Consider the following 22,597-nt stretch of genomic DNA (forward strand, 5'->3'; position numbering starts at 1 on the left):
AAATGCTTTAATTACATTACATGTAATTAATTAATTAATTACATGGTTCGTGGTGAAAGTTGTAGTATGTTTTCTAAAACTATTTCAATAATCTCGGTAAAAAAAATTCAGCACAGTCTGATTTGTTAACGTGTTAAAAAACAAAATATCCAGTAAACACTTTTATTGATAAGCAGAGAACAACGTTTCGACCTGAAGATGACTTGGAAAGGCCGAAACGTTATTGTCTGCTTATTAAGAAAAGTGTTAATACCAGTCATTCCGTGATACATTGTCATTTTAAGTGGGTTTCTCGTCATCAGGATCCAGACAACATTGAAATACTGCCTGTTTACATTATGTACGTCCTCACAGCTCCTGTAAATCGTACTTCCTGTTTCTACTTGAAGGTTTTCAAAAATTCACCAACCAAATCCGCAGAACAGACTTCTTAGATATTCATTGAGTCAGGAAATGTTTTAAAAATTTCGATATGTTATGTAATTGAAGAGTCTATATTATTTATTATATACTTTATAAAAACTGAAATGAATATATTTATATAAACATAGAAATGGTTTTCTTTATACCACGTTATGGTAGAACTTTTTCGCCACCTTTGTGTCCCGTCCATTTAAATAAAAGTATTTACATCGTATTTTGGAGAAACTAGTATGTCCAGTTTTTTTTTCCTTTTCTGATCCAGTCAGATTATTTTAATTTCGTAACAGGAAATCTGATGACTATGTAAAAGCGTGTTAGGTCATTCATATCTGAAACCTCAAGAGTGTACAAAAATAGTTTAACTTTAAAACAGAACAAAAGTCACATATAAACATTATTTCGATGTCTCCCTTACTCCATTCAGGCAATTATTTTCTTATCTCTGGACGAATTATACCACCAGAGACACTGAATGTTATCCACAGCTTTGTTTTTGCTTTTCTTCTTTGTTGTTCGTAAGCACAAGGCTACACGAAAGGCAATCTGTGCTATACCTGCATTATACAGCAAATAAGAAACTCAAATGTGACATTGTTGAAGACGTAAGCAGTTTAAACATTGTTGTGATAAGTTGCTGAAAGATAGTTTAATATCATGAACAGTAATGCGTGTAGTTAGAGAAGAGCTCCCAACTGATGGGCAACTTCCATCTACCTTCTGCATGGGAGTTACTGATAAGAAGTTACTTCTACAATATATTATCTCAATTACTGTTTGTGATTAAGTCCTAATTAACGTACTCTTGGCCATGTCGTGGCTGGTTAGGGTTTAGTTTGACAAGTTGTTGATCTTGATTCGATGAAATATTGTTTTCATATATATTTTAAAATATATAACTTTTAATTCCTTCAAGCATGTCTGCTTAACGTTTTTGCATCTTGACAATAAATTTATATTTACTTAGTTTTAAAGTAGAGCTTTATCCCTCCTCTCAAGGGCACAGACGTAAGTCTAGAGATTTATAACACCGAAAACCAAGTTTCGATACCCGTGTTAGATGCAGCACAGATAGCCTCTTGTGTAGCTTTTTGGTTAAGAACAAAAAACAAACAAACAAGCAAAGCTTGGGGTAACTTTCAGTGTTTTGGCTGGGCATGACCAGGTGGTTAGGGTGCTCGACTCGTAATCTGAGGATTAAACCAAACATGCTCGCCCTTTGAGCCATGTTAGATCAATCCTACTATTATTTGGTAAAAAACTCGCCTAATAGTTGGTGGTGGGTAGCGACTACTACGTAGCTGCTTTTCCTTTAGTCTTACACAGCTAAATTAGGGACGACTAGCGCAGATAGCTCTCCCGAAGCTTTGCGCGAAATTCAACACAACAAATATACAAACATTCGGTGCTTCTGGTTGTATGATTCGTCAAGAGATAACAAAATAATTGTTTGTGTGGCGTAAGGGAGACATCGACATAATGTTTATATGTGACCTTTGTGTTGTTTAATACTTAAAGTGTTTTTGTACAGTCTTGAGGTTTTAGATATGAATGGCCTTATATGTTTTTATATAGTCACCAGACGTCCTGTGCTAGAAATATATATATAATTTGGGGTCAGCTGAGATTGCGCGGTACAAATACTTTTCTTTGTGGGATTCCGTTGATTTGGAGTAACTAAATATATGAAAACTAAATATAAAAGAAAACTTCTGAAATACTTGCAGAATGTTTTCTTCCACTACAATTTATTGACGAAAAATGTGATTAATTGATGAACCATTTTCTTTTATCCTTTTTTCTTCATCCAGTGTTGTTTAATATCGCGTTTTTACCCTTTAACATTTGTTTTACGGTCCCACAGTGAAACAGCAGTGAATGTATAGACTTACAATGCTAAAACCCAGGTTTCAGTTCCCTCCGATGAAAACAGTAAGAGGCTCAAAACAGCTTTGCTCTAAAATAAGCAATGAAACAAAAAACACGCACGATTGTAATACGAGTTATATTCAGCAAAACTAACACAATTGTAAATTTAAGTTATTATTATACTCTGAAAAATAATCGATTTTTTTATTTCTTTGTATGCAGGAATTTGAAGGTGTTTTGCACTGATTTATTTTATAATCATGTGTGGTACATCACCTGGATATAAACTGCTATCAGAAAGTTCATTTTTTATTCACGTTCCAGTCCTTTTATTCTGGGCCTCCCAGTGTACTGACTCGATGTTAACTTTCTCTGTATTTTAATAGTGTCAGCTACAATCTCAGCAACTGCAGCATGCTTTATTACCACGTTGCCCAGTCCAAGTATGTTTTACTAGTGTCGACGACAGCTTGAGCAACCACAACTGCTTCATTGAGACATTTTTAAGTTTAGATGTGTTTAGATCTAGTCAGTTATAATCTCAGTGATTGTGTTAAGTACAAATAACAATACACAGACACCAGTATAATTATAATCCTTTATTAAATAATGTAAGACTGTTTTAATTACACTTTCAAGATCCAAATTTACTTCAAATAGACAAAATTAGACAAAAAAGTAGTAATTGAGTAATATTTCTCTAAATGTTCGGCCCAATTAATGAGACAAAACACACAAAAATTTAAAACTTTCTGTCAAAATTTCTTGTATTTTCTTTTATTTCACCTCATACCATTAAACTTTGTGAACAGTTAGCTATTGTAATTACTGAGTACAAAGATGTGACGATATTGTGATTTACACAAAGGACTCGACTTTCTAGCTACATACGAATTTCTTCAAAAGACAATACTCAATATACAACCTTAAAATCACCATATGGTCCCCATCTGCTTTTTAAACATTTAAACACATTTTTCGATTAGTGTACTAAATTGTGTTTCGATCCATGACTCTTTTAGTTACGTGTTCCCTAATAACTTGTAATTAACACATTAATAAATCTAAACGTAAATATCATTCGTAATTAATCCAACTGATTACTATTAGATTTTTCTTTATATTTTACACGGAATATAAGTTCATATTTCACCCAATTTCTTTGGTCAATTCTTTTGTACTGAATGTTTTAACAGACAAAAACATAAAGCGATATGTAGATCCTAGCGGTAGTGAGTGATATAAAAACAAGTAGATAATTTGAGAATTAAAAACAGTGATTTTTGATGGTGGGAAAATACTTTATAAAGAAGGATTATTCATCAGGCTTTTACTTATATCCAGCACAGATGCACTCTTAACATTGAATGTCACTAAAGTTCAAACGAGCGTCAGGGTAAAATATTTAATCGTTAAATTTAAGTTCTTGCAAACAATCGAATTTAGAAAAGATGGTAACATTGATAATCCATTTTAATCCCAGGTTGAAGAATAAGAGATAGTTATGGACGTAATGCCCACCAATCCTCAAAACAACTCTAAAGAGCAATGTGACTTAGTTTAACTAAAGATTTTGAAGTTACAAATCTTCTTATATTTTACATGTTGCCTGGTAAGCGTACAAATACTTGTACTAACACAATACATTGGTGAATCAATATATTGTACAAATATTTGTACTGAACATAGGACTGGTGCAGCAACATGTTGCACAAATACTTGTACTGAGACACTGGATTGGTGGAGCAATATACTCTGCAAATATTAGGTTGTCCAGAAATAAACGTTGAAATTCTCACGATAGCATTTAGAAGCTGAATATTAAGTAACTTATCCTTGGTTGGTGGGATAAATCCAGCGTTTGCCGCTTACAAGGTATCTTAATTGTCTACTGTCTCAACTCTACTCAGATTAAGTTTCGCAACCCCCAAGACAGCAAGGAGAAGAAGGACTTTCGTCTGATTTTCCTCTACGGCTTCAAACTTGGAAAAACTACCGAAACTACACAGAACATCAAACAAGCATTCGGCCATGGATCTGCTACTGAATGTACAGTTCAGTGTCGATTCCAAAGGTTTCGACACGGTACTGAAAGTCTTGAAGACCACGAAGGTCGTAGAAGGAAACCATCTTTAGATGAAAACACATTAAGGAAAGCAGTTGAAACAGACTCTCGTACAACAGTGAGTAAGCTTGCAGAAAAGCTAGACACAAGCAAATCAAGCATTGCTAACCACCTGAGTGCGATTGGGAAGACGAAAAAGTTGGATAAGTGGTGGGTTCCACATGAGCTGACTGAAGATCAACAAAATCGGCGTTATGAGGATAAAGCTCTAAAAATTGAACGAATTGGGAATCGTTGTTTTGTCTCATCCACCTTATTCCCCAGACCTTTTCCTTACAAATTTTCATTTTTCAAGCACTTGACAAATTTTTGAACAATAAATGCTTTGAAAATCAGGCAGCTGCAAAAGAAGCCTTCAGGGAGTTCATTGACCATAGAAACTCTGATTTCTATAGCAGGGGAACAAACAGCATCGTTACATGTTTGCAAAATTGTGTTGAAGCAAATGGTGTTTACTTTGATTAAAGTATGTTTTACAACACTGGTTAATACTTTTCCAAACTTCGCAGTTCAAAAACGACATTTATTTCTGGACAATCTAATACCTGTACTGACACATTGGATTGGTGCAGCAACATATTCTACAAATACTTGTACTGATCCATTAGATTGGAGCATCAGTACCTTGTACAAATACTTGTACTGGCACATTGGATTGGTGCAGCAACATATTGTACAAATACTTGTACTGATATATTAAATACGTTAAGTAACATTTTTTTCTCTCCTTTTATCTAGTCTTATCTCCTATTATCTACTAAAACCCATACCCATATACTAAATACATGCACAACTTATTGTGAATTTGAATAAAAATAATCCTTTGAAAGACTTCGTGAGTTGGGCAGCTGTTGTTCTGTTTTTTGTCCATGATTTGATTAAAAAACTGAGTTGAAACAGATTATAATACACACCATGTCGTTTTGAAATAACAATATCGGATGAAAGGATCCTCAGGTCGTTACGATAATTGGTACGAATCCAGAAATAAGTCGTTGTTACGGAAACTTAACCATGATGGAGTAGGGAAGGGGTGTATGTTCCGGTCGTTATTTTCAAGCACCCTCAATAATCATCCTGTTAGTACATTACGAACTATATACATATGTGTCTGTCAATACTTCTCATGGTGTTTTATGAAAACTTCAGTTCATACAAGTTCAGTCCGTTTTTCGACCACTTGTTCAACTGTTGAAAAAAAAAAAGGCTTAGTGATACTCAAAGGAAAGCCAATCACTATTCAGAATATCCACAGATTAGAAATACCCACCGTCTTCATATGTTTTCAGCTTTCTTCGGGTTTCTTCCAGTTTATGATTTTTCAAATGTAAATTCCGTCGTTTTTATACTGGATGAGTATCGTACCTTTTGAGTATCGAACATAGTATTAAGTTTTCTCTATGGTTTCGACTTTCTCATAAAGATTTTCATTCATTGAATCTAAGGGTACAGCCTGAAAATTTGTAATTCTACGATACGGAGATTTTATGCCCATGAAATTAAATATGCCACCTAGTGAAGAAAACTTTCACTACTATCACGTGGAAGGGTACACTAATACATCACGACAAGGAATGTTGGACGCCAGCCACGACAGTGAATCTATCTTCTTCCTGTGTGATAACGAAAAAAGAGAGAAAAACATATTAAATTGAATCAAATGACTATTAGTGAAAACAAATCTTTTATCACTGCTAACATTAAGTGCCGGAAATTGGATGAATAACAGACAAGCAGGATTAGGTTGTAAATATTTTGCTAAAGTAAGTAGTAAATGAACAGTTTACTAATTTATCAATGAAAAAACAAATCTTGTTAACGAGGTAATTAAAATAATATTTATAAAATAAGGACGGAATATTTTAGTAGTTTCTCAAACCCGCTTCTACAGAACAATGATTCATTTGTTATATTAATCGTACGAAACACGTAATTCCAACTTGTAAGCTCAGTAACTGCATTCTGTGGGATTAGATGTCCTAATCTGAGAAACCTACTATGATTCGTAACCCATTTACCCAGATTTTTGCCAAAGTTTGTTTGTTTTTGTAATTTCGCGCAAAGATACACGAGGGCTATCTGCGCCAGCAGTCCCTAATTTAGCAGTGTAAGACTAGAGGGAAGGAAGCTAGTCATCACCATCCTCCGCCAACTCTTGAGTTACTCTTTTACCAACGAATAGTGGGATTGACAGTAACATTATAACGCCCCTACGGCTGAAAGGGCGAGCATGTTTGCTGTGATGGGGATTCGAACCCGCGTTTTGCTGAAGTAATCTTATTAATTTTGAAAAATAAGATAAGATATAAAGGAAAACGTTAAAAAGTAATGTCCAATCAGTTTCTTTGACTCAGATACTCGCTCAACGCAACATAAAGACTAGCCATCCTTAATTTAAACTGACATGCTAGAAGGAAGACAGCCAGTAAATAGTACCTACCACCAAATACAGGTGTTCATATAGAATAGTAACACTTGATCGTCTCTTTAATAATGACAACAAGTGTTTATTTCACTAATAGTGCGTAACCAATGACTATCGGATCCACAGTCCGGAGTGCTAACAACAGACAGATTTCTGAAAATGTTGTATTTCGTAGCTCAATACACGAAGGAAATAACTCGTGCTTTTAAAGTTATACAAATTCGAACATCTTTAGCCATACATACAAACAACTTAGAAAGTACTCAAATATTGTAAATGACTGTTTGTTTAAGACAAAACAACTTTAGAATAACTCATTCTAAGTGAGTGTTTCCATTTCAAAAGTTATCTAACACATTTTAAGGGTTAATGTGGTAAAAAGAAAAGAAAGAGCATCCCATATACACATTGTTTAAGATAAGATTAGGTTCATCCACCATTGCTGCACAATAGAAGACATTTTTCTTTTTTTTTAATGAAGATCCAAAGAGCTATCTGAAATTCGACACATGCGATATATATCAATATGTTCCAATCTGTATCGACCGTAAGCCAACCGCTGTACGCGAGAAACTGTGGTGTCCTTGAAGGAAAACCTGCTTCGCTTACAAACTATAGGCTTCCTCTTCTGGTGGGTGTAGGTCTTCAGAAAAAGAATGCCACTGATGACATAAAATGCTTACTTATTAAATTACGACTAAATAGATTTGCGGAAACGTTAAGATAGTTAAAAACCTTGTTAGAGTCACATAATTCTTCAAATCGGAAGTTGTATATTTTTAAACAATTTATGCACTTACAATTTAAATACTAAATTCACTTTATTATACACAGTCAGAAATAAAAGGCCTAACCTGCAACGTAAAATAATAGAATTCTTATAAAATGTCATAATACATCTCTCCTAATTTTCCAGCAAAATAACCACCATTAAAATCTCCCTGTTATCAAAGTGCAGGATTTTATATTTGATTTGATTTTTTCTCAGTATATTTCTAGCATAATAGTCAATAATTAGAATAGTGAACCTAAAACTCGCCATACGTACACGAGAAGCAAGTGTCCATAATTTTGAACTACTGACCAGAGAGACACTAATCACCTAGCAGCGCCCATTACCTAAAGGGTTCCAACGGGCTGTTGTTCAAAATAACAGAATTGACTGTTACGTTTATAACGCATTCACAATTAAAAATGCAGAGCAAATTTAGCGAAATAAAGGTCAAACTTCAAATCTTTGTTCCACATCCCGACATTAATCACTATACCACGTACGACCCCATTATATTCAGAATATGGAAACTACATCATCTAAAATATATTATCTTTAAATACTCATTTACTAATACCTGGATTAGTGGAAAACCTACCCAAAACATTTTATGTTTTCTACAGGATATACCCATCAGTTCACTTACTGCTTGATCCCTGCGATCTAATAATTCTGGTTTTCATCTAAGGTAAATGCCAGTCTTACTGTTGCCAGTATCCTTTACTGTAAACTCTAATCTTACAGTTATCACCATCCTTTACAGTAATTACCAGTCTTACAGTTATTACCAACCTTTACCGTAAACACGAGTCTTACAGTTATCACCATCATTTACCGTAAACACCAGTCTTACAGTTATCACCATGCTTTACTGTAAACATCATTGTTACAGTTATCACCATGCTTTACTGTAAACATCAGTGTTACAGTTATCACCATGCTTTTGTAATAAGTGATTAATACAGAATTATTTTCGGATGTTACTAATTATTGATAATTATGCACAAAGCTACCCAATGAGTATCTTTGCTTCGTCCACCAGAAGTATCGAAACTGAGTTTTTTACATCATGAGTCCGCAGACCGTCCGCTGTGCTACTGGAGGAGCTTTTTGTATTTACATATGGTCTGCAAGTAGAGTTAATAATATACGAAAAGCCGCAGAAGAAAAAAAAATGTGGATATTAAAGTGATTAAAGGTGAATTAATGAGGCTCAAACCTAGGTGTGTTCGACGATGTGGGCTTAAGCCTTTCATTATTTCCAGCGTTTAGGCTTGGAACGCTAAATACATTAATCCCTACTACTGTCTGTTCTTTCGGTGTTAATTTCTCAGCATATTTTACCTTTAATATCTAAACATAGCACATTATCTGATATCATGGAAAGAATTATTCGGAAAGCAGTTGGAATTTAAACATATATATTAATTCTGATACTGTTAGGTCGATCGAGTGGAAACGTTTTAAATTAAACAACGGATCCTCAGTGCAACTGACAACCTCGAAAACTCAGTGAATGTTCATTTCTTCATCCCAGCTCTTGTTTCCAACAAGCTGCTGTGAGGAATTTTTAATAATGCATCGAGGTGGAGAAATTTGTCTCATACAAATACCAAACTGGGAAGATACGATTCAACTTTTTCAACCCAACTGACTTATTGGGTTTCATTGTTCAGCTTTCACTTTCCTTGGAATACTTCGCAAATGTCTTTAATGTCAGAATATATCAATCGCTCAAACAGTGGAAGACACAATCCTATATGTACTCCCTTCCTCTTACTTTATACAAAAAGATAACCCTTTGGAACCACGAAACCGTGCTTCAAGCTCATAGAAATCTAATAAAATGCGTATACAAAAACTTATTATTATATAAAGGGGTACAATAAAGTCCATAAGTCTAAATTATTATTGTATTATAAATCACACGTTTTGCTGTTTGTCACAGTAATTGGATCGTCTTCCCGTTATAAACATTAATCTTGTCAAATTACGTGGGTTTGCTATTTCGCTGTAATCACGTGGTTGTTCTTCAAACACTGTGATTTTTATAAATAAACTTAGCAAACCGCAAATAACTATTGTGTTTTTATGTACAAAATTCAAATCAATAATGCATTACATTATATTGTAATACATTTATATATATTTTTACATTACCCCAATTATTTTTTATTTTATAGACTTGCCCTTACGGAGTACCAGTCTTACAGTTATCACCATCTTTTTCTGCAAACACTAGTTTTACAATTAACACTATCCTGAGAGCTTATAAAGATACAATTCAGAGTTCAATCCCTGTGATAGGCATAATACAAATGAACCATTTTGCATCTTTGTGCTTAAACCAGACAGTTATTGCTCTATTATCCTAAAATACCTTGGATATTTGGATAACGTGTGATATATTGTCATAATTAGCGCTTTAACTGCAGCTCCTCTCAAAAGGAAAATGGTATCTTTTGTGAGTTGTACACCGTAACACCGTTTACAGCACACGAAATTCAACTGCCGCAGTCAATGGGTTGATTTTTCATAATTTTAGAGCGGACTAACTGTTTATTTGTTCGTTAATCACTTTTCTTCATAAAATGTAATTCAGTGAAGAAAAGATTATTTAGAAGGTTATTCTAATCCATTATTATTTACTTACGTTGCAACAGGGTAGTTTTATCGAATTCACGGCTTTTAAGCGCTGCTTGGAAATAAACGATGTAGATCTCATATAGTAATAGGACGTAAGGAGCCTATTTGGTTTAGATGTAAAGTTTCTTATTCGCCACTAATAACCTGTAATACTTTGTTTGCTTTGCTGCCAGGAAGCAGTGATGAGCCGTGAATTCGATGAAACTAGTCTGCTGTAGCGATAGTAGCCAATCAAATGATAGGTTAAGTCTCTACATCGTCTTACTAAAATTCACGTTCTGGTGAAGAAAGTAAATCAACAAATAAACAAACCATTTTCTCTGTCGAGGAACACTTTTATACACTAATACTGAGACAAATTATTCCTGACTTGGCTTTATGTGTCTAAAAAGGATCCCGACTTAGTGTTTAACCCTCAGTAAATTGAACAACATACGCTGCTGGCCAAAATCTTAAGGCCAATGAACATAAAGAAAAATATGTATTTTGCGTTGTTAGACTCAACCACTTATTTGAGTAGAGCTTCGAAAGATGAAAATAAGAAAAGGAAAAATAAGAATAAAAAACTTTTTTGGCATTTAATAGGAAAAATGTGAACACTATGAAATTAGCCTAAATACTAGCTGGCCAAAAGTTTGAGACCATACTGAAACAAAGTGTTAACCGGTAAACACGTAACGAAATTTAGTCATTTGTGTTCAAGCATTAGCGTTGTCAAAATCTCCCACTGACATCTCCTGTGTTACACTGGATAAAAACATGTCGTCTTATTGTTCTTGAGCTGCATTTTGCGTTCATGAGGGCCTTAATCTAGTTCGACGATCGGCTGGTGTCTTGCCGAACAACCCGTCGAATCCTTCTGCTCAACGCCGGGGAAATTTTCTTGGGCCGACCACTTGAAATTCTCGTTCCGTATCCCTCAGGGTATTTTACGAAATTTGCAACAGCAGTTTTACTACGCCCAATCTCACTAGCGATTACACGTTGAGAAAGACCGTGCTTTTGCAGCTCGACAATTCTGCCATGTTTAAACTCTGTCAACATTTTAGCCTTTGCCATGTTTTTACCCAATGTAACACAGGAGATGTCAGTGGGAGATGTTGACAACGCTAATACTTGAACACAAATGACTAAATTTCGTTACTTGTTTACCGATTAACGCTTCGTTTCAGTATGGTCTTAAACTTTTGATAATCTAGTATTTAGGGTAATTTCATAGTGTTCACAATTTCTCTATTAAATGCTAAAAAGGTTTTTTATTTTTACTTTCCATTTTTTTTATTTTCATCTTTCGAAGCTCTACTCAAATAAGTGGCTGAGTCTAACAACGCAAAATGCATATTTCTTCTTTATCTTTATTGGCCTTAAGATTTTGGCCAGCAGTTTATATCAGATTTCTACTATTGTAATATACATATTTAATTCCAGTTTCTTTAGTTCTTCGCTTTCTGAGGACAAGTAGAAACGTTCTGTTGAAAAGCGAGTAAAATCCACTAAAAACGCAAATGATGGAGAAGAGCTTTAAAATATGTCTATTCTGATTCTAATTAGCGCTCCAGACCGTGGATCTGAGGGTGCATGGTCCGCGTCCCGTTGCAGTAAAATTATATTTCCGCACTTTGCAACCATTATGCGTTATTACAGTGCCAATGCAATTCTACCATGCAATTAAAGTAGTTCTAAAGTTAGCGGCGGGCACTATTGACTATCTTCTTTCCTTCTGGTCTATCGTTTTAAAAGTACCGATTGCCAGTGCAAATAACCCTTATGTAGCTTTGTGCATGTGTCTGAATCAAACATAATATCTAACTGGAGCCATTTTAACAGCAACACTATCCGAGTTAATAAATATAATTTTATCACAAACTGTATAATTCCATATTTATAGCATACACTGAAATCAAGATTCCGGATCATTGAAATAGAAAATAATCAGGTAATGTCAGACTTTCTCTTGGTCAGCGTGAAATAAAACAAAACGCTATTTTTAGAATGTGAACATATTTATTTTTCTTAGCTACAAAGAAATGCTTCTGTATTAGTGTCTCTTTCATTATATTTCTCTTAAGCGTAAAAACATTTCATGAACCAAGAATTTTAACATCATAACATCAACTCGCGTAATGGAATTTAGTTGTTTTTTTTTCCGATTACGCTCCTCTGGGCAAGAATGTTGTTGTTTGTTATAAAGCACAAAGGGCTATCTGTGCTCTGGAAATAAAATAAATAACTCCCAGTTCTTGATAACAAGAACTGTTATCTATTTGTTTTATTTACTTGAAAATATTCTACGTTATTCATACTTTAAAAATCAATTAAGAAGTTTGTCGCGTCTTCGATTGAAAAACACAAAACTTATCTTAACGTAGGCTTGGAATTAACGTTCAGATGAAGTGAAACGTTCAGCTATAATCACTTTATTTCTTAACTTCTAAAATTATTTTGAGATATTTATGAGTTGCATTCGAAACTACGTTCCTTCAGAATTCCCAGCTGCTGGTTAGTTATGTGCCTCTAGAATCGATAAAGTACTTTGATTCCTTCTAGAAGTTTTGCGCAAAGCTACACAAAGGACTGACTATCTACGCGTAGCCGCCCATAACAAAAAATATTCGAGATAAGGCAGCTAGTAAACAGCACCCACCACCAACACTTAGGATATTCTTTCCCGAACGAATAGCGAAACTTGGCCGCTTACATCATAGCGTACTTAAGGTCCCAGTGTGGAGCGCGATTTTGCAGCAAAGGGTAAAAAGCTAGGAATCTTCGGATTGGTATTTTTGGCACACTAAGCTTTAGGTACACCCGATCCTCGATAGATAGAATTGAAGCTATTGGGAAGTACAAGTTAAAGGCTATAGAAGACAGGATGCAGTGACAGTTGCGTACATATTAGTAGTGCATATCTAATCATAGTAGTTGATACGATATGTATCTAAGTATTGATGCCGCGATACAATACAAAACTATATACAGACGTTTAACCAACTGTGTTACATAGTCGATACAATACGTATCTAGATACAGAAGTTTAACCAACTGTTTAACAGTCTCGTCTGTCATTATATGTTACTAACATTGTCTTATTTAGGTACTTCATATCTTACAGTGGGCCCGGCATGATCAGGTGGATAATGGACTCGACTCGTAATCCAAGGTTCGAATCCCCTTCACACCAAACATGCTCGCCCTTTGAGCTGAGGGAGCTTTATAATGTGACGGTCAATCCCACTATTCGTGACTAAAAGAGTAGCCCAAGAGTTGGTGGTGGGTGGTGATAACTAGCTGCCTTCCTTCTAATCTTACACTGCTAAATTAGGGACGGCTAGCGCATATAGCACTCGTTTAGCTTTGCGCAAAAAACAAACAATACTTTACGGCGTTTTTACCGATTCTCAGATTTGATCGACTAAATGGCAGTTGGCAAAAGAAGTAAAATAGTTAATACCTGTCTATTTTGTTATTGTTAGTTTCTTATGTTACTTTTCAATGTAATGTTTTTGATAAAAGAAATAAAGACAACATCTAGTACTCAATACTCATCTTATTTTATGTTTAGTTATTAATTTTTAGCAAAAATACTTTATTAGAAATTCTGATTTTTCTTCCTATACAAAAGACTTATATATTTACTGAAAGCTTTCCAAATTTCGTGAAGATACGTAAATCGTGTCGATACAATCGTTTGTTTGTTTTGTTGAATTTTTGTTGAATTACACGAGGACTATCTGCGCTAGTCGTCTCTAATTTAGCAGTGTAAGACTAGTTGATCTGGTGTCCATATCTGTGAAAAAATCCCAGTCAGGGCACGTGGTACTCAGTAAAATAACCGTAAAGACGATAAACTAAAATGCGCTCGAACCTTTTACTGTGATAACTAATAAGGTTTATAAAACGATAAGAAACAACATTAGTTGGAGGCTTATTAGGTTTGGGTTTTGAATTTCACGCAAAGCTACACGAGGGCCATCAGCGCCAGCCGTCACTAATTTAGCAGTGTAAAACTAGAGGGAAACCAGCTAGTCATCACCACCCACCACCAACTCTTGGGCTACTCCTTTATCAATGAAAATGGGATTGACCGTCACATTATAACGCCCCCACGGCTGAAAGTTCAAGCATGTTTGGTGTGACGGGGATTAGAACCTGCAACCCTCAGATTACGAGTCGTGTGTCTTAACCACCTGTTCATGCCAGGCGCTGTTAAACCGTTTCTTGGGCATTATACAAAATTAAGGGCCTGGAATTGTCATGTGTTTACGGTGTTTGAATTTCAGTATGTGGGTCGTGGATTCGAATCCCATCAGGCATGCTCAATCTTTTAGCTTTCGGGATACTAAAATGTGACGGTCATTGCCCATTGTTCGTTGATAAAAGAGTGGTCAAATAGTTGCAAGTAGGTGGTGATGACTAGCCACCCTACCTCTTGTATATCACTACTAAACTATCAACGGCCAGCCCTCGTGTAGCTTTGCGCAAATTTCAAAAAGAAACAAGTTGAAATTAAGACCGACCCAAACTAATATTCCTTCCTCCAAGTTGCTCAGCAGTCAGTCTGATGGTTTCTAACTCTAAAAATCGTGATTTGGTGCCCGTGGCGGACACAGGACAGAGAGTCCATAATGTAGCTTGGTGCTTAACTACAAACAAAACTATCTTGTACCGTGACCTGCAGTGACCTCTTGACATGCTAGTGATTTACCTAACAAGATCTGATAAAAATCTGCCTTATTTTGAAATCTCAATACGGAAAATAAGCAAGAGCTCGGAATAAGTTTATATAATTACAAATCGAAAACATAAGTCTCAAATCAAAATAGTTAGAATCAACTACCTCTTTGTAAAAACATGTGTTTAGTGCTACAGAGTTCCCTATTCTTGCATAACATGTACTTGAAATTATAAATACAAGTCTGACAATAATTTCGGGTGGGGGTAATTCATATGTTTCTTTTTTTGTGTGTGTGTTTGGGGTGAAGCGGGAGAGCCCATGACCTGGTATATATGAATACATCGACTCCTGTACAGAAACTTTCGGTATGTGAATATGTTAACTCATGTGCAAAAGATTTCAGTGCATATATACATATACGAAAATGTCAACTTCTGTACATAATATTCCGGCATACATATATATATGTCAATTCCTGTAGAAAAGATTTCATGAAAATAATTTTTTTGTTATTTTTTAATTAAGCACTAAGTTATCGAAATCCGGATTTTAGCGTTGTAAGGCCGCAGACATACCACTTAACCACTGGGGTCTTATGAAAAGAAAAGAGATCGTACACTGTACATCTTGTGCTATCTGTTAAACAAACTTTTAATCATGAGATTTAACTTAATCCAACTTTAAACGTTTCTTTGGAAGGGAAACACGTCTAAATTTATTTTTTAAGTAAGACAGAAAAACATTGATGAAAGGTTGTAATATTATAGTTTGATAAGTTTTTGTCATCTATGTAACTTATTTACTTTTTATGATTTTTAAAGATAACTCGCATAACGCAATAAAGTCACGCGTTTTTCTTTGCTTGTTTTGAATTTCGTGCAAAGCTACATGAGGGCTATCTGCGCTTACCGTCCGTGTAAGACTAGAGGGAAGGCAGCTAGTCATTATTACTCTTGGGCTACTCTTTTACTAATGAATAGTGGGATTGACGCCCTCACGGCTGAAAGGGCAAGCATGTTTGATGTGACGGAGATTCGAACCCATAACCCTCAGATTAAGAGTCGAGTGCCTTAACCATCTGGCCATGCCGAGCTCATGTTTTTGTTCCGCGCAGACTTCTGTAAAGAAACAACTGAAAAAATAACTGTATTTGAAATAGGTTCAAATTATTTTTTATGTGTTTGATAAAAGCTTTGTTAATTTTTATTTCACCCGTTGATCGTCGGTTCTCTAAAGATTTAAAGCCGTTATTATATAACGTAAATAAGACGTGATACTAAGAGGTATTCTTTGAAGGACCTAGGTCTCGTATTTTCAATAATATAACACTGTATTGGCAACAGTGTACCGATTAGCAACGCTAAAATCAGGTGTTTTTTCCCTTCAGTTAATATAGCAGATAGCCCGATGTGGCTATCCTATTAAAAGCAAACTGAAAGACAAATGAAAACCAAAACGCGGGCAATAAACTTTTACTTATTTGGTGTTTTTAATTATATTTTGATAGTGAATTTTAATCTACAATCTGTTCAATAATTATATCGCAGATACTGTTTTTTCATAGAAGTGAAATTGAAAATATAATCCACGACATATATAGACTTAACGTATTATTTGATTAACTGCGGTATTGTCTTAACAAGACTCACAGGAAAGTTTGGGTCAACAAACCGCAGAAATCTAGTCAGTCCTCGTATAATGATAGAATTATGTAATACTGATGGCGTTTTTAAGTCCTTAAAACTCAGCTTCTTCTAATGTAAATACGTTCAAGTGTTTGTTTACTGTATAACACTGAATATTTGAATTTAGCGGAATATCAAACACCTATATTGATTTACGATATACCATAGTAAATTTCAAGGCCTTACCAAATACCATCATTATAAGAAATCTTACTAGATTTATTGGTGTTTTTTTCATTAAACCCAATAAGCCAGCCCCGCATGGCCAAGTGGTTAGGGCGATCGACACGTAATCTAAGGGTCATGGATTCGAAACCCCCTCACACCAAACATGCTCGTTCTTTCAGCCGTGGGAGGGTTATAAAGTTACTGTTAATCACACTATTCGTTGGTAAAAGAGTAGCCCAAGAACTGGCGGTTGGTGGTGATGACGAGCTTCCTTCCCTCCAATCTTACACTGCTAAATTAGGGAAGGCTAGTGAAGATAGTCTTCGTAAAACTTTGCGCGAAGTTCAAAAACCACACCAAACAAAATAAGCCTTAATAGTACTCACAGTAAAAGGTTCGAACGCATTTAGTTTATTGTCTCCACGGCTGTATCACTGAGTAACATCTCTTACCACGTGCCCTGACTGGGATTCTTCCACAGATGTGGACACTAGACCAGCTTTTCAAATTTTCGGGCTCTATTACCAACCATTTTAACACTAATAAGCCTTCTTGCATATTATTTCTTGGCTTCGAGCAAGTTTTCGACTCTGTCTGACACCAAAGCTTAAAACAATCAGTTGCTGACTAAACAATTCGTTTCTTTTTGGATAACGTGCAACTGTTTTTCTTAAGAAGGTTTCTGTCGATCCTTGTTTTTCAATTCGTCATATTTTCTCTATGTTTTTTACACTGCTCTTATGCCTAAATCAGTTTATCTTGTTAGGTAATACCAAACCGTCAACTCTGATACCTACCTGTAACACTACTTAATACACTTCAGGTTGCAATAAACACATTCGTCTTTAAGTCGTCGTCCTACAATTAATATCTCTAAAACAAGAATAATACTTTATGATACTTAAAAAAAAAGAAATAGAGAAACTTTCGCCCATGTCCAACCCTTTTTTACTTAATGTCACTACGAACAGTGATCAATGTTAAGTATCTAAATGTCATATTCGATAAACTTTTTACTTGAAAAGCTTAAATGACGGCTCTCAACGACAGTTTTACTCAACTCTTCAATTTGTTACGATACCTAACAGAAATCTTTTGGGATTTGAATCCATCCTTTCGTCTATACTCATATAAGTCCTTTGCCCGACCATGTATTATATATGGTCATACTGACAGGTTGTCGGCCTCTCCTATCTTTTACAGCCATCTTCAAATTTTGGGACCACATGACTCATAGTTAGCTTTCAAAATTAAACTTTCTAGTGCTACAAAAAAATGTATGAATTAATAATTTTTCCTTCCACACTTTTACTTTGCGCAAAATTTAATACCAAATATGTTCACAGTTGTTGTAGTTCCTGATAATTTCAGTTGGACTATTCAGCCACCAGCTGATCAACTCTTAAACTTGTTCCTAATGGTCCTAATCATTTGGCTCCAAATGCTCCCAGTAATAATATTATGCAAATAGCTGAACGATTCCTTTTCATTCACACTTTCTCCCTGGCATACACAAATTCCCAATCATTCCCAAATCACAACACTCACCACACGCCTGTCTTCAGGAACTGACTGATCCTCTTACAACTCCATATCTCCTATCATTCGTTAGAACTCTTAGTCGAATAGAGGGCGCAACCCTCTAAAGGTCAGTCAGCCATTGGGATGCAATGAAATGGAAAAGGTATTTGGCTTGTTGACCTAAGCTATGCTGATGAGATTTGAACAGGTGAAACTGTGGTCCACAGCTGAACATTTTACCAACCAAGGAATGTTTTAATCTTCTACTTCACAGATTATGTTTCCAATTTCACGTCGGTGAAAGGATGATAAATCTATAATATCTGCAAATGATTTCTTTACTGTACAGTTCTGAAAACTTAACTTTGGAAGAATATCAGTTATTGTCCAAAAACTGAATTGATTAATGGTATTTAACATCGTGAGTTTCAATTTCATAAATATAATCTACAATCAGCATTTAAATTTTTAAAGCAACTGTAAAATATTTCAACATCTATTTAAGTAAAATTTTAAAACATTGACACGTGAAGGTTGTTCGAGATGTAATTTTTACTGAAAGAAATCATCGGTTAAGAAAATTAAATGCAAAATAAATGATGGAGAATCCATCCGTTGAATTTAATAAGCAATAATCGACGCTAAAATACTTCAGATTAATCTAAGTAACACTTTAGTCAACTCTGAAATAAGAATTTTAGTTATTAATATATAGAAGACTTCAACTTACAACAACTCATTTTACTCAACCGGCCACTTTAAAAAAAACAACAGCCGAAAACGAATATATATAAACAGACAGTTGTTGAGACAATAATATTTGTTTGTTTGTGTTTCAGGACAAACTACATATAGATTATCTACATTATGCTCACCGCAGATATCAAAACCTGATTATTATAATCCCACAGACTTACCACTGAACCACCAGGGTATAGAACTAATAAGTAGACCAAACCTATAGTAACAGAAATCTTTACGTGTTTTTGTTATCCCCAAATCAATAGCGATTACATCTGCCGCATTACAGATTTATATACTAGGTGTGGTTGATATCTATCTGTTAGAAGTTGACTTATCGCTTGGAAATGCAATTTATACTTAGAATAATAGTAATTTTCACGTTTGGACCCAGAGTAAACAGAAATATCTTTGACTCGTAAGAAATACACATGTGGATTTATATTAATTTGTGTATAAAGGAACGAAAGTGTCCACAAACACAACAGGTATCGTCATTACTATATCCCCCACAATCAGTAGGTGTAGGAATGGGTAAAAAAGTATTTAATGAAATTGTAATAAAAATGACATAATAAGGAAGGTTCATGTGCGGTAAATGCTATGTAATTAGGCATTCAGAAGAACACAGACTTTGAACACACCTCAAATAACATCGTTAAGCCTAAATTTGAATTTAAAATAATATTATTAATCCTAAATTTCGCATTGGTATTATCATATCAATCGTCAAAGGCATACGTGTTTTGCTGTTTACAATTATGATAATATAGAAACTCTTCAAAGTATCACGGAAAAAAATATCACATTTCTCACAAAAACAGCGGTATGTCTCCGGATTTACAACGCTAAAATCAGGGGTTCAATTCCCCTCGGTAGGCTGAGCAGATAGCCTTTGTGGCTTTGCTAAAAGGAAACACACACACACTCACAAAAAACTGTTTATACGGTTTATATCATTATTGTTTTTACACCACAGTAAGAATCAAGTGATGTGTCCTTATAGAACTTACCATCAAAAACGTAAAACCGTAACTAAAGGAACTAATATAATCCTTTATAAATTTATTTGTAATACTAGCAAGTAAATGTAATTATGACGCCAATCTATTAATTTGACACTCAACGTTTCGTTTCAGAGCTTCTTCAGGAACGTTTTGCTAAAACACAAACCGTAACTGACAATACAAAGCTTCAAATGTGGTGTTATAAAGTCGTTTATTACTAAAAGTAAAACGTTTTTACTTAATAATTTGCACAACAGAAATTAAGTAAATTTATTTATTTCAAATAACTGGCGTGAGTTCGAATCCCCGTCATAATAAACATTCTCCCCCTTTCAGCCGTGGAGCGTTATAATGTGACAGTTAATCTCACTATTCGTTGGTAAAAGAGTAGCCCAAGAGTTGGCGGTGGGTGGTGATGATTAGCTGCCTTCCCTCTAGTATTGCGCTGCTAAATTAGGGACGACTAGCGCAGATAGCCCTCGAGTAACTTTGCGCGAAATTCAAAACAAACCAATCAAATAATTGATCATTTTAGTATATTCTGTGGTTTCTTTATTACTTTTCTCGTACACATTCCTCTGTCTCTGAACTTGTTCATGTATCTGATTTTGTCTCACTTAGTGATGTAACAATACTCTTTTTATAAACAGATACCTTTCAGTCTTTCAGAAACCAATTATTTATCAACACGTTTCAATCTGTTTGAAACCTTGACTAACTGATACATTCTCGCTTGTCTCTTACGTATACTTTCATTAATATCTCACAAAATCTTCCGATTTCGCTAGCTATTAACTGATCCAGGCTCGGAAAGCCCAAGGGTCACAACTATGAATGCGTAATAAGAGTGGCAGTCAAATCCGAACAAAGCCCTTCTGGTGACAGGTGCTATTGATTGGTTGTTTGCTCTCTATTTAATAGTTAAAAAATAAATAGGGACAGCTATACCATAAGGTTTCATAGCCCGAGCACAATAAATAAAACTAGAAAAGTAAAAAAAAAAAAGTAAACATACCAATAAGTGATATCTTGTGAATGAATAATAAGAAACTAGTTCAAGTACATATCTTATGTTACTGTATCTTACAAGAAAAAGGAAATGTTTTTACTGGAGAAAAATGGCGAACAGTGCTGTATACTTTTCTGTACATAAACTAAAGTGGAATACTAACTAACCTACAGCCGGTCTGTACAAGAAAGCTTTCTCATAAATATCACTTCCCAATAGGCCATAATCGTCGCCTTGATGTTATTCTACCAAATACATTTTTATGGCGACGGGGTAAAAAGAAAGAAAGTGTTCTGTGCGACTTGAGCGTGGTTTAGTAAACTCGTTTCCTACGAGAAAATAAAAATATTTGTTTAATGACGAATTCTCGTGCATACGTCTGTGAATTTGGAAATCATGGACAAATGTAAGTATTGGCCACCGCATTAATTATTAACACGTCATTTTCTCTCGTATTTCTCAGCACATTCTAGCATCTCTGTGGTCTAGTAAATAAATTACAAAAGCCTCTATCAAAGCTTAGAGCCTTACACGCTAAACAATATATGTACAAAAAATTACAATAGGGTTTATTATTATTTGACTAATTGAGACGTTACGGAAATATAATTTATCAATACATAGAATACAGACAGAAGAATGGTGAACAGGCATAAATAGGTCATTGATCACCACTAGCTATTCATAGAGAATTTCGACAGAAGGATAAGCAGTATACAGAATAACAGTGGACTAACATAAATAGATCACTGGTTACCATTAGTTACACACACAGTGTCGATAGATGGATAAATAGTTTCGTCTTTGTTTTATAGGATCTTTGTGACAGAATCCTGTGAACTATCTAAAGTCTGGAATTTTTTCAAATATCCAGATTGATATTGACTGTTCTAATATAAAAATGAAGATCTTTCAAACACCTAGCGGGAAAAGATACATAATTCCGATGTAAATAAATAAAAATTAAAAATAAAAGTTTTATTTAACGACACCACTTTTCCTTTTAGTTAACAAGCTTTAAATTCCTTGCATTTTTCGCCGTTCCTCCTTCTAATTAGATTCTTTGTTTACAAACTATAGCTGATAATTAACATACACCTATGAGATCACCCTGTTAATACGGCTTCACTACAAAACATCTCCTACTTCTGTTTATATTGAATACCAACTCGGTTAACTGTTGTGCAGAAGTCTCACTGCTGTGTAATAAAGAGTTAACGCCACAGGTTTTTACGCATGAAGCATATAAAAAGTTTTGTTATGACGAAGTAAATTACACCCGTTGTATTCGTAACTATTTTAGTTATGGGTAGTATCAGGTCATCCCTTAAATAATGTCCGATTTTAGGTTCAGAAAAACAGAAAGGGTTTCAAACGCTTATAATGTTATTTAATGAATAATATATGTTCCATTAGTATTAATTACCTCCTGCCAACGATTCACAAGCTATAAAATTATTGGGGTTTGGAGAAAAAGAATGTAGACAGGGTAGTTTTGACATCTTCATGTGTTTCCATCAAGATAGTTCTGCAAACT

The 22,597-nt window shown here is 34.8% G+C and overlaps 1 pseudogene across 1 annotated transcript in view; it reads right to left on the reverse strand.

Moving 5' to 3' along the window:
- Positions 1 to 2,889: 2,889 nt before the first annotated feature.
- LOC143238371 (ubiquitin-conjugating enzyme E2Q-like protein 1 pseudogene) overlaps positions 2,890 to 22,597 on the reverse strand; it is a 55,912-nt pseudogene continuing 36,204 nt past the window's right edge. Inside the window, exon 3 of the transcript XR_013020552.1 lies at positions 2,890 to 6,027. The product of XR_013020552.1 is annotated as a ubiquitin-conjugating enzyme E2Q-like protein 1 pseudogene (transcript). The remainder of the gene's footprint in view (positions 6,028 to 22,597) is intronic.

Source organism: Tachypleus tridentatus, chromosome 13 (assembly GCF_004210375.1).
Source record: "Tachypleus tridentatus isolate NWPU-2018 chromosome 13, ASM421037v1, whole genome shotgun sequence".
NCBI lineage: Eukaryota > Metazoa > Arthropoda > Merostomata > Xiphosura > Limulidae > Tachypleus > Tachypleus tridentatus.